The sequence below is a fragment of the Sceloporus undulatus genome, chromosome 3 (genome assembly GCF_019175285.1).
Source record: "Sceloporus undulatus isolate JIND9_A2432 ecotype Alabama chromosome 3, SceUnd_v1.1, whole genome shotgun sequence".
Lineage (NCBI taxonomy): Eukaryota > Metazoa > Chordata > Lepidosauria > Squamata > Phrynosomatidae > Sceloporus > Sceloporus undulatus.
This window is the reverse complement of record NC_056524.1, coordinates 259828710-259839631: the sequence shown is the minus strand read 5'-3', so window position 1 is coordinate 259839631 and position 10922 is coordinate 259828710. Positions and strand designations below refer to the sequence as shown.

Here is a 10922-nt window from a genome sequence, read left to right as displayed (position 1 = left end):
CTCTCCCCTCAAGATGGAGGTCGGGGGAGGGCTTTATTAGATTAACACTTTATTAGTTAACACTTCTATGCCACTGGAAAACTGTTAATGTTTGACCATGATGCTAACAAGGACTTCAAAGTCATCTGCCTGGTTACAGAGACCAAGCTCACTATAGAAGGATATTTAAGGGTGGTTGTTTTTTCCTGAGTGAAAGAAAGATAGCAGGTTCTCTGTTGCTAAGTTGTTCCTAGTTAGTTGAGAACCAGCATGGTTTGAGTACTGGACTAGGCCTCAGAGGGACCAAGGGACCATTCACACTGCACAAATATATTATATTCCACTTTAACAGCCATGGTTCTGTCCTATAAAATCCTGGGCTCTGTAATTCTGGGAGGCACTAGAGGTACACTGGCTGACAATTCTAAATATATTTCCCTATACAGCTGGTTCCAGCTTTCCATAGCATGAAACTACAGCACTTAAAGTGAAATAATAGTACTATAATTGTGTTGAGTGACTGGACCACAAGGTTCAAACCCTTGTTCGGCCATAAAAGCCCACTGAGTGGCCTTGGGCACATCACATTTTCTGGATCAGAGGAAGGTAATGTCCAGTCCCTTCTGAACAAATATTGGCAAGCAAATCCCATGATAACATTACTTAAGGGTCACCATAAATCAAAAGCAACCTCTCCTACCACCTCTGACACAACATTTTAGGAAGAGAAAATGAGCAGCTGTGATAATGTTTTGAACTACAAAATGTGTATTCTTAAATCTTAAAAGAAAAGAAAACAAAAACATTTAACTAGGATAAGTCAGAGATAGCAGGTTAAAAGTCACTGGAAAGTTTTTGCTGCTCAACAGAGATGCCTTGAACCCAGCAAACTGGCAGGCAGTATGTAATGTGGGGTGTCATATTGAAGAGGGAGCAAGCTTGTTTTCTGCTGCTCCAGAGACTAGGACCCGGAGCAATGGATGCAAGCTGCAGGAAAAGAGATTCCACCTCAACATTAGGAAGAACTTCCTGACAGTAAGGGCTGTTCGACAGTGGAATACACTCCGAGGGAGTGTGTTCCACTGTCGAACAGCCCTTACTGTTAGGCAGGTGTAATTGCTTGTACTTCTACATCATATGACATTTTTTAAAATAAAAACAAGGATGTTACATCTTGAAGAGCCCCCCCTCCCTCCTTCCAACTGTCATCTACTGGCCTGGAGGGAGTGAAAGGACAGGCCCAGCCTCAATTAAGAAGAAGAGGCCCCCTCTGGTCCATCTGCCTTGGTCCAGGCCTCAGAGGGAGAAAATGCTGGACCTGATCCCCTCCCCCCTCACCATTCCCTTCTCCTTTGTGTTGTGTCTTTTAGATTGTAGCCGAGGGCAGGGAACCGTCTATTATCCCCCTGTTGTAAGCTGCTGGATTCCAGGATTGGGCGGGCATATAAATAAATCCTATTATATTATTATTATTATTATTATTATTATTATATTCTACGCTAACCAACTCCCCACTTGGCACCTCCAAGGTGTTTTTAGCCTACAACCTGACTATAGCTACCCAGACTTGTGATGGAACATTTTTGTCCAGAACACCTGGAAGCCAACACATTGGAAAAGGCTGCTTTTGGCCGCTTTTGTCCATGGCCTGAAAATGTTTAACCTGTCACCAGTCTATACATACATGCTTACTTGGGAAGCCTTTTTAGAAGTGGACTGACAGTCGACAGCTGAAGCAAAGCATGGATGAAAGGAAGCCATTGCTGTTGGGAGTGAAAAATTGCAGAAGGAACAGTGGAGCGAGGTTGGCACTTATCAAATGGAGGGGTTTCTTGGCAAGATTGTTCAGCAAGGGGTTTGCCATGGTCTTTTCTGAGTTCTAACAGAATGTGCTTGCCCAAGGCTTGCTCCAGATCCTAGTCCATGCTCAAATCACTATGCCACACTAGCATGAACAAAATAGGTCATGCCTTATTTTGTTCCTGTGATAAATACCAAGTTTTAAAATAGTCTTTAATATACATTCATTTTTTACATGTATTTTGCCTTTGAAAACAAGTAATGTGCATTTAAAATATATAAATATAATCAAAAACTAGGATCATTTTTTCCCATTTAACTACAGTGGGTGCCTCCGGGTTACGAAATTAATTCGTTCCGCGGCCGCTTTCGTAACCCGAAAAGCCTTCGTAAGCCGAAAACCCCATGGCGCTAATGGGAAAAGCCGCGATTTCGTGTGAAATAGCGCCGAAAAGCACCAAAATTTTTTTCGTAACCCGAAAAACCATTCGTAACACGGAACAATATTTCCTATGGGATTTTTTTCGTATCCCGGAAATTTCGTAACCTGGGTATTTCGTATCCCGAGGAACCACTGTAGTGCTTGTCTCTTTAATGTACTTTTGAATTTAAAGTGGAAAAAAGAGCACAGCCTAGTCCATAATCCAAAGAAGGACTTGTGCATGTCCAGAGAGTGATCTTACCATGTTATATTATATATTATGTAATATCTGGTTATTGCAGCATTTTATATTTAAATCAAGTTGGTTTAAAATCATAATTTAATTGCTTCTCCAACGGACTCAATTTTAACAATTGAAATCACAGTTTAAATTACAGTGAAGATTATATTTAGCATTTTAAATAGAAGATATGTCAGATATGTACATTTGATCAGATGATATGTACACACTAAGCAATTATATGAATTTATTTTCAAATTAATTTCAATTCATCAAAATTGTGCTGCCATGCATTTAGATCCAAATCTTTTCCTTATGGAAATGAATTTCCATTTCACACAATACTCCTATTCCTTTCCTTACCTGTCTTTGCACTGGCACACTGCTTCACATATACACCTGCAGACTAAAGACTGATCAGATTGTCTCACATTGCCCTAAATTACCCTTAACTTATTATAGAATATAATCAGAAATATTATTGTTAGTATTGATGATATGTTTAACCTAGGGTGTGTCCACACTGCAGAATTAAATCAGTTTTAACACTACTTTACCTGCCATGACTGTCCTGAAGAATTCTGGGATTTGTAGTTTGGTGAGGCACTCTAAAAGATCAGGCTGAATACTTCACCAGCTAAGCATCCCAGGATTCCACAGAATGGATCCATGACAGTTAAAGTGTGTCAAACTGCATTAATTATGCAGTATGGCTACATCTCTAGATTCTTCTTTACTATTTTTAAAGAAATTTTAATGTGCTTTAAATAAAAGCAATACCAAATTAAATTAAAATTCCATTTATTTTAGGCCTTTTAAAATAAGGAAGCTGTTTAATAAAGAAAACAGCTACAGTTAACAACAATCTGAAAGCAACCTCTGAAACACACAGTCTGACTGCTGTCAGAAATGAAGTAAGGACGGGGTCAGCTTTATGTCCCCTTGGGAGGAAGTTCTATCACTAAGGTGGCTACTGTGGAGAAAGCCCTGTCTCACATTGTTTTTATTGTTTTTCACTACTACAGAGAGAAGCCACAATTTGGTTTTAAAAGTCTCTCCCTTTGGCAGTGAGAAAAAACTGTGGCAGAGCAAACTACAGAGAATGTAAGTTCATAGGCACATGATTCTCCCTGGTGTGGTATCCTCTTTGTTTGCATTGTGGCCAACACAATTGTTGCAAGCAGATCTCCCATCATGTTGTGAAAGTGGGTGTGCTGTAGCTATAGAACATTGTCTCTCACAGAACTATATCTTTGGGCTCCAAATGTACATTAGGTGTATTGTATCTTCCCTTGCACTGAGCCACTTTTGTGAATGAACCATTAGGAAACCATAGTATTATACCAATCTTGTACAGTTGACCCTGGTTTCCTCTGGGTTTTAGTTCCAGTACCACACACACACACCATGGATTTCAAAATCCATGGATGCTGAAGTCCCATTAAATATAGTGACACAGTAAAATGGTTGTCCTTTATATAAAATGGCAAAATCACGCTTTCGATACCATAGACCATGGTATCCTTCTGGGGCGCTGGCAGGGTGGGGAATCGGGGCACTGCCGCTCCAGGGTTCCGGTCCACCTCTCTGGGAGGTCCCAATGGTGCAGCTGGGAGACGTGTGCTCCACAGAGCGGGCCCTTAAAACTGGGGCCCTCAAGGAGCCATTCTTCTCCCATGCTATTTAACATTTACATGAAACCGCTGGGAGAGATCATCCGGAGGCATGGGCGCGGGGTTTATGTATGCTGATGACACCCAAATCATTTTCTCTATGTCTCCGACTGATGCAGTGGCCGAGGATGGCGTCTCTCCTCTCGTGGCGTGCCTAGAGTCAGTAATGGGCTGGATGAGGGAAAACCGACTCAAATTGAATCCAGAGAAAAACGGAGGTACTTGTGATAGGTTCCCCTGGTCCGGGAATGGCGGTAGTTCCACCTGTCCTGAACGGGGTCACGCTCCCTGTGAAGGACTCTGTGCGCAGTCTGGGGGTGCTTCTTGACTCGTCGCTTCACCTGACTGCCCAGGTGAATGCGACGGTCAAGAATGCCTGTTATCAGCTTCGGCTTATTCGCCAGCTGCGCCCATACCTGGCCCAGAGGGACCTTGAAACTGTGTACTGCTCTGGTAACCTGAGATTGGACTTCTGCAATGCACTCTACATGGGGCAACCCTTAACCAAACCCGAAGCTACAAAGGTACAAAACATGGCAGCCAGGCTGGTCACTGGTACTTCCAGGGCCAGCCACATAACACCGGTGCTCCAAGATCTGCATTGGCTGCCTATTCGCTTCCGGCGCAATATAAGGTGTTGGTGATGACCTATAAGCCCTAAATGGCTTGGGCCCAGGATACCTGAAGGACCCCTCCCCCGTACATTCCGTCCCGCACCTCAGAACATCTGGGCAGCAACTCCTTAGGGTGCCAGGGGCCAGGCTTACCTCTACCAGAGGAAGTCTTTCTCTATCGCTGCCCGCCCTTTGGAACACGCTGCCTCAGAGCTCCGCTCGGCCACCTCCCTGGCCCAATTCAGAAGGATGTTAAAACCTTTCTGTTTAAGATCGCATTCCCCCAACACAGTCCTAGCAGGCCTGCTCCTCTGTACTCTGCAAGAGGATTGGCTAACGGGGGCTTTTGTTTTTGTCTTGTTTTTATATTGATGTGAAGATGTACTGTTTTTAAATTGTTTATTTGCTTGTTAGTTTGTAAACCGCCCTGATCTCAGGAAGGGCGGTATTAAATAAAAGTTTTATTTATTATTATTTTATTAAGGTTTCCTTTTTGGAATTTATATATTTTTAAAATTCCAAGCAGTGGATGGTTGAACCCAGTATATACAGAACCTAGAAACAGGGGGCCAACTGTATACTACTAGAGATGTATAAAGATTTAGTTAAAGAAAAACATATAGGGACAAGATCAGCTCTGTTTTTATATTCATTTATTTTAGGGGTTCAGGCTTCAGCCAAATCAGATGATTAAAAGTCAGTTTTTAACTTTTGCTGAGAGTAGACTTCTAATGGCTGCTTCCTGGAGTGGAATCATCCTGGAAAAACCATGTGAGTGCCTTGAGTTTCATGGGGAAGAAATGGGATAGAAATGTAGTCAAATTAATAAGGATGTCTTTGCTTCTAACAATGATTGGTAGCTTCATTTTAGTAAATTGGATAACTTCCCTTAGCTTATATTATAATGAGGTTGGCAATGTGCAAGTATAGTAACAGCTTGATTAAGAGGGCATAACCATCTAAAGATTTTTAATTGACTGTCAGTCTAGTAAATTTATTTATTTACTGAGAAATTTACCTGGCGTTGCTCATGGTGATCCTGATGATTTCACTTATGATTTGAATGGAGGCAATGAATGGCACCATTAAAAGCCTTGAGAGTAGTTCCACAGAGATTCCAGGCAATATGGATCAAAAGCACCAATCCTCCCTTCCCACCCCTGGCAAGCCAAAGTTGGTTGATTCAAGTTTGCTTTAAAATGAGTGTAAATATCACACTGGACAAAATTGGTATGTAATGTACATTTTAGAGAACAGAAAAAATTCCCCCTACAGAACTCTGAAGTGTCCAAAATCTTACTGCAGCCTTCATTTTTGAACCCATCTGAATACACAGTTTAGGATTGTAATGATGTGTGTAGCAAAAATATAAACAATTGTAAGATTTTATAATACAGATATATTACAGTGAGCTGCGCCATATGCGTGCTTCTCTTCCCATCTTTCAGCATACGCTGAAGCTGCTGTACAATGTTATGAATGGCACGTGCACCTATGGCGCGCGAACTGCATGTTCACGTCCGGTTATTTCAATGGGGCACGAGCATACGTGATTTTCCCCTTACACGGGGGGGGGGACGGATCCCCGCAGAAGGGAAGGGAGAACTTTATTTCTCTTTTTGTAACTCCCTCATCTACTACTCAGCTGATAAAATTTTATAATTGGGGGATTCATAGTTTTCAAAATAATAAATATTCAATATTGAGACTATCCATCTTAGAATTCTGCCAGGAATGCCAAACTAGAGAAGCCACCTTCTCCTTTTTCTCTTTTCCAGCTTTCCTTTCTACTTTCTTCTTTTTACTGGCAGTGGAAGACATACCATTATTCAGTGACCAACCAGTTGCCAAGGGGTAAAGCCTGCTTACATACACATGCCAGTTCTCAGCAACTGAAAGGAACGTAGGAAGCTACCTTTATGTAGAGTCAGGACATAAGGTCACCTAACTCAGTGTTATTAACTCTGAAAGTAAATAGCTGTCCAGGATTTCAGCAGGATATTTCTTGCTGGTCTCCTTATCTGATCCTGCTAGGCTCCCAAACCATATGAGATCGAATGTGTTTTTAGGGCGTTCAGGATGGTGATATACTGGAGGCAATATATATCTGTTGTGGACAGTAGGCACAAATAGTCCTATCCCCCTTGAATGTGCCAGTACCTCATTAAAGCCATCCAAGTTGGTAGAAGAGATTTTTTAAAAAAGAAAAAAAATCCCCCTAGACAGAGTTTTAAATACGCTGCAGCCTTCAAGGATGGAAATGTTCTTTTTAGGATTCAAAGCAAAGTCTTTCCTCTACCGACATTGCTCAGCTTCAGAAAAGCACCTTGCAAAGCTCATTTGTTCTATACCCAGGAAAGATTTGAAAGCCCAATGTGACAGTTTAGAGAGTCGATCAATAACATCAGCAGGAGGCAATATTAAGAACTTAGAGAAGTGAGGAGGAGAAAAAGAATGTCAGCCCTAATTCAAATTGATACCTAATAAATATATCCCGATAAAAGACGTAATGCATTTAAAATGTATGAACTACCTATTCATTATACAATTTCCTTCCTAATGACTTTTAGATGGATGATTTTCACCCAGCTTCATTTCTCCTTGAGTTACGCTAGGCAGTTTATGAAACTTGCGGGGAAGCTCACTGGAAGTTATGCTTCTGCATAAACTGTAGAAGCTTGGCAAATTTATAATTTTACAGATAAAGCAAAAGAAGGCCTTGATTTTGTAGGACTAAATTGCTATTAAACATCCACCAAAGGTCAGAATTTGCATGGAAATTTAGCCATAAAATGGGAATTTGGCCAAAAGGATGAACAATAGCTGAATGGATAGACAAGTGCCAGTTTAACATATCGTTCAAGATAGCTTTGCTCTACCTCCCCTTTTGGTAGTCCCTGTTTTGCCCCCAGTCTCCATCTTTGAGACATTGAGAGAATCAATCCATAAAATGCCATCAAAACACTGTTTACTGTATATGTCCATGTATAAGTCTAGAAATTTAGGTTAAAAATTGATCCAAAGAACTGAATTGACTTATCCATGGGTCAGTGTAAGTGCTGTAATTTAACTCAAACACACACACATATCCATCCACCCTTGGTGAAAGGCAAGACTTGAATCTGCCCTGGAACATCCCCCCCCCCCCGGTACTCTCCATCCATTCAGCCTTTATTATGAGTACAAATAATTATGCGTGCTGTAATTTTTTAAGTTCTTTGGTATTGTTTTCCTTGCTCCAACCTTTACATTTTACATTACAACCCCTAGTTTTTACCTCGACTTACCATGGATCATACAAAATCCATAATTTTGGCCCCAAAACCTGCCCTCGGCTTATACATGAGGTCAACTTATAGTCAATTATATATGGTATGTGTTTATGTTAAGGCCCTATATGGCCTTTATCCAGACTAATGAAGGACATATTCCCATATAAGTCTTCCCAGACTCTTAACTTTCAGGGATGCTCTTCCTTGTTTTACTTTGGTTTTTTTTGGTGGGCTTTAGGAAACACTGTTTATTAGGAAAGGTTTCCAATAGGGTGCTTTACATTTTATTCTTGCTCTTTCCGTGTATATGTTTTGGTTTTAGTTTCTACAGAAAATTATTTTTAAGATAATTTTTATGTTTTTCTCTTGCTGTTTTACCGTTTCTGTTTTAATTTTTGTTAAGCTGCCTTGAATTCCAATTTGAAAGGGAAAGCAGGAATTAATAAATAACAACAATGGTAATGATGTATCACCAAACCAGAAACAGATTGTGAAATATTGTTTCCACTTTCGTATTGTCTACAAGAGTTTCCCCATATAAACTTTGGGAGGTAGTTTTAAGGCTGTGCTGTACAGTATAGGAAGGTGTCTTGATCCAGAACCCAGGCCTCTGCAAGAGTTCATCTACTGCCAAACATTAATCCATGCTACTGCTATCATGTAAGTTGTGTTGATGGTAAATGATGCAGGAGATGGTACACAGCAGAAAATTTTCCCAGTCTTTTGCTGATGTGGTCCAACATCCCTCACGGCGAATTGGGCCTCTGGATAAATGCAATCCAGACTTATCCCTTCAGCAAGCAATTGAATCAGATCCTTATTGCTGGACATACAGGGCATGTGGCTTAGGTAAAGATGGGCTCCCAAGGATGATGTAGTGCAAGAGGAAGCAAAGAAAATCAAAGTATGCAAGTGTGACACATTTCTCCCTCCCAGTAGCAAAAGAACTGTGCAAGGAGATTAGAAAGAGAAAAATTAATTCCTGCATTTGGTTCTCAACCTTCATATCTTTTCCTGAACCTAGAAGGCAAATCCCATGCAGAAAGTACCCACCAAGGTCACTAATAAGCAGTTATAATAATAATATAATAATATAATATGTTTTATTTGTATACCGCTTTTCCTATGATCAAAGCGGTTTACACCATACATATGCAATACAACAAAGCAGTAACAAAAAAACAAAAACAAAAACAACTCTGCTTCTCTCCCGTCAAGATGGGAGGTCGGGGGGAGGGCTCTTCAACTTGGCAGGCGGAGCCCTGTTGTTTCTGCCTGCTTCTCTCCCCTCAAGATGGAGGTCGGGGGAGGGCTCTTCTTCTTGGCAGGCAGAGGCTGTTGTTCTTGCCTGCTTCTTCTCCTCAAGATGGAGGCGGGGAGGGCTCTTCTTCTTGGCAGGCAGAGGCCTGTTTTTCTTGCCTGCTTCTCTCCCCTCAAGATGGTGGTCGGGGGAGGGCTCTTCTTCTTGGCAGGCAGAGGCCTGTTGTTTCTTGCCTGCTTCTCTCCTCAAGATGGTGGTCGGGGAGGGCTCTCTCTTGGCAGGCAGAGGCCTGTTTGTTCTTGCCTCTTCTCTCCCCCAAGATGGAGGTCGGGGAGGGCTTCTCTGGCAGGCAGAGGCCTGTTGTTTCTTGCCTGCTTCTCTCCCCTCAAGATGGAGGTCGGGGGAGGGCTCTCTCTTGGCAGGCAGAGGCCGTGTTTCTTGCCTGCTTCTCTCCCCTCAAGATGGAGGTCGGGGGAGGGCTCTCTTCTTGGCAGGCAGAGGCCTGTTGTTTCTTGCCTGCTTCTCTCCCCTCAAGATGGAGGTCGGGGGAGGGCTCTTCTTCTTGGCAGGCGGAGGCCTGTTGTTTCTTGCCTGCTCCTCTCCCCTCAAGATGGAGGTCGGGGAGGGCTCTTCTTCTGGCAGGCAGAGGCCTGTTTGTTTCTGCCTGCTCCCTCCCCTCAAGATGGAGGTCGGGGGAGGGCTCTTCTTCTTGGCAGGGAGGCCTGTTGTTTCTTGCCTGCTCCTCTCCCCTCAAGATGGAGGTCGGGGGAGGGCTTTATTAGATTAACACTTTATTAGTTAACACTTCTATGCCACTGGAAAACTGTTAATGTTTGACATGAGCTAACAGGACTTCAAAGTCATCTGCCTGGTTCAGAGACCAAGCTCACTATAGAAGGATTTAAGGGTGGTTGTTTTTTCCTGAGTGAAAGAAAGATAGCAGGTTTTCTCTGTTGCTAAGTTGTTCCTAGTTAGTTGAGACCAGCATGGTTTGAGTACTGGACTAGGCCAGGGGACCAAGGGACCATTCACACTGCACAAATATATTATATTCCACTTTAACTAAGCCATGGTTCTGCCTATAAAACCTGGGCTCTGTAATTCTGGGAGGCACTAGAGGTACACTGGCTGACAATTCTAAATATATTTCCCTATACAGCTGGTTCCAGCTTTCCATAGCATGAAACTACAGCACTTAAAGTGAAATAATAGTACTATAATTGTGTTGAGTGACTGGACCACAAGGTTCAAACCCTTGTTCGGCCATAAAAGCCCACTGAGTGGCCTTGGGCACATCACATTTTCTGGATCAGAGGAAGGTAATGTCCAGTCCCTTCTGAACATATTTTGGCAAGCAATCTCATGATAACATTACTTAAGGGTCACCATAATCAAAAGCAACCTCTCCTACCACCTCGACACAACATTTAGGAAGAGAAAATGAGCAGCTGTGATAATGTTTTGAACACAGAATGTGTATTCTTAAATCTTAAAGAAAAGAAACAAAAACATTTAACTAGGATAAGTCAGAGATAGCAGGTTAAAAAGTCACTGGAAAGTTTTTTGCTGCTCAACAGAGATGCCTTGAACCCAGCAAACTGGCAGGCAGTATGTAATGTGGGGTGTCAATTGAAGAGGGAGCAGCTTGTTTTCTGCTGCCT

The 10922-nt window shown here is 42.1% G+C and overlaps 1 protein-coding gene across 8 annotated transcripts in view; it reads left to right on the top strand.

Annotated features, from left to right (window-relative positions):
* TBL1XR1 (TBL1X receptor 1) overlaps positions 1 to 10922 on the top strand; it is a 257598-nt gene that overhangs the window by 192777 nt on the left and 53899 nt on the right. For 2 of the 8 annotated variants that reach the window (XM_042461037.1, XM_042461030.1), the window contains exon 3: positions 3467 to 3545. The exons of 5 other annotated variants lie outside the window; for them this stretch is intronic. The gene's annotated coding sequence lies outside the window, so the exon portion shown is untranslated. Of the gene's footprint in view, positions 1 to 3466; positions 3546 to 10561; positions 10581 to 10922 lie in introns of those variants that run through there. One more of the 8 variants, XM_042461034.1, reaches the window with a different exon arrangement.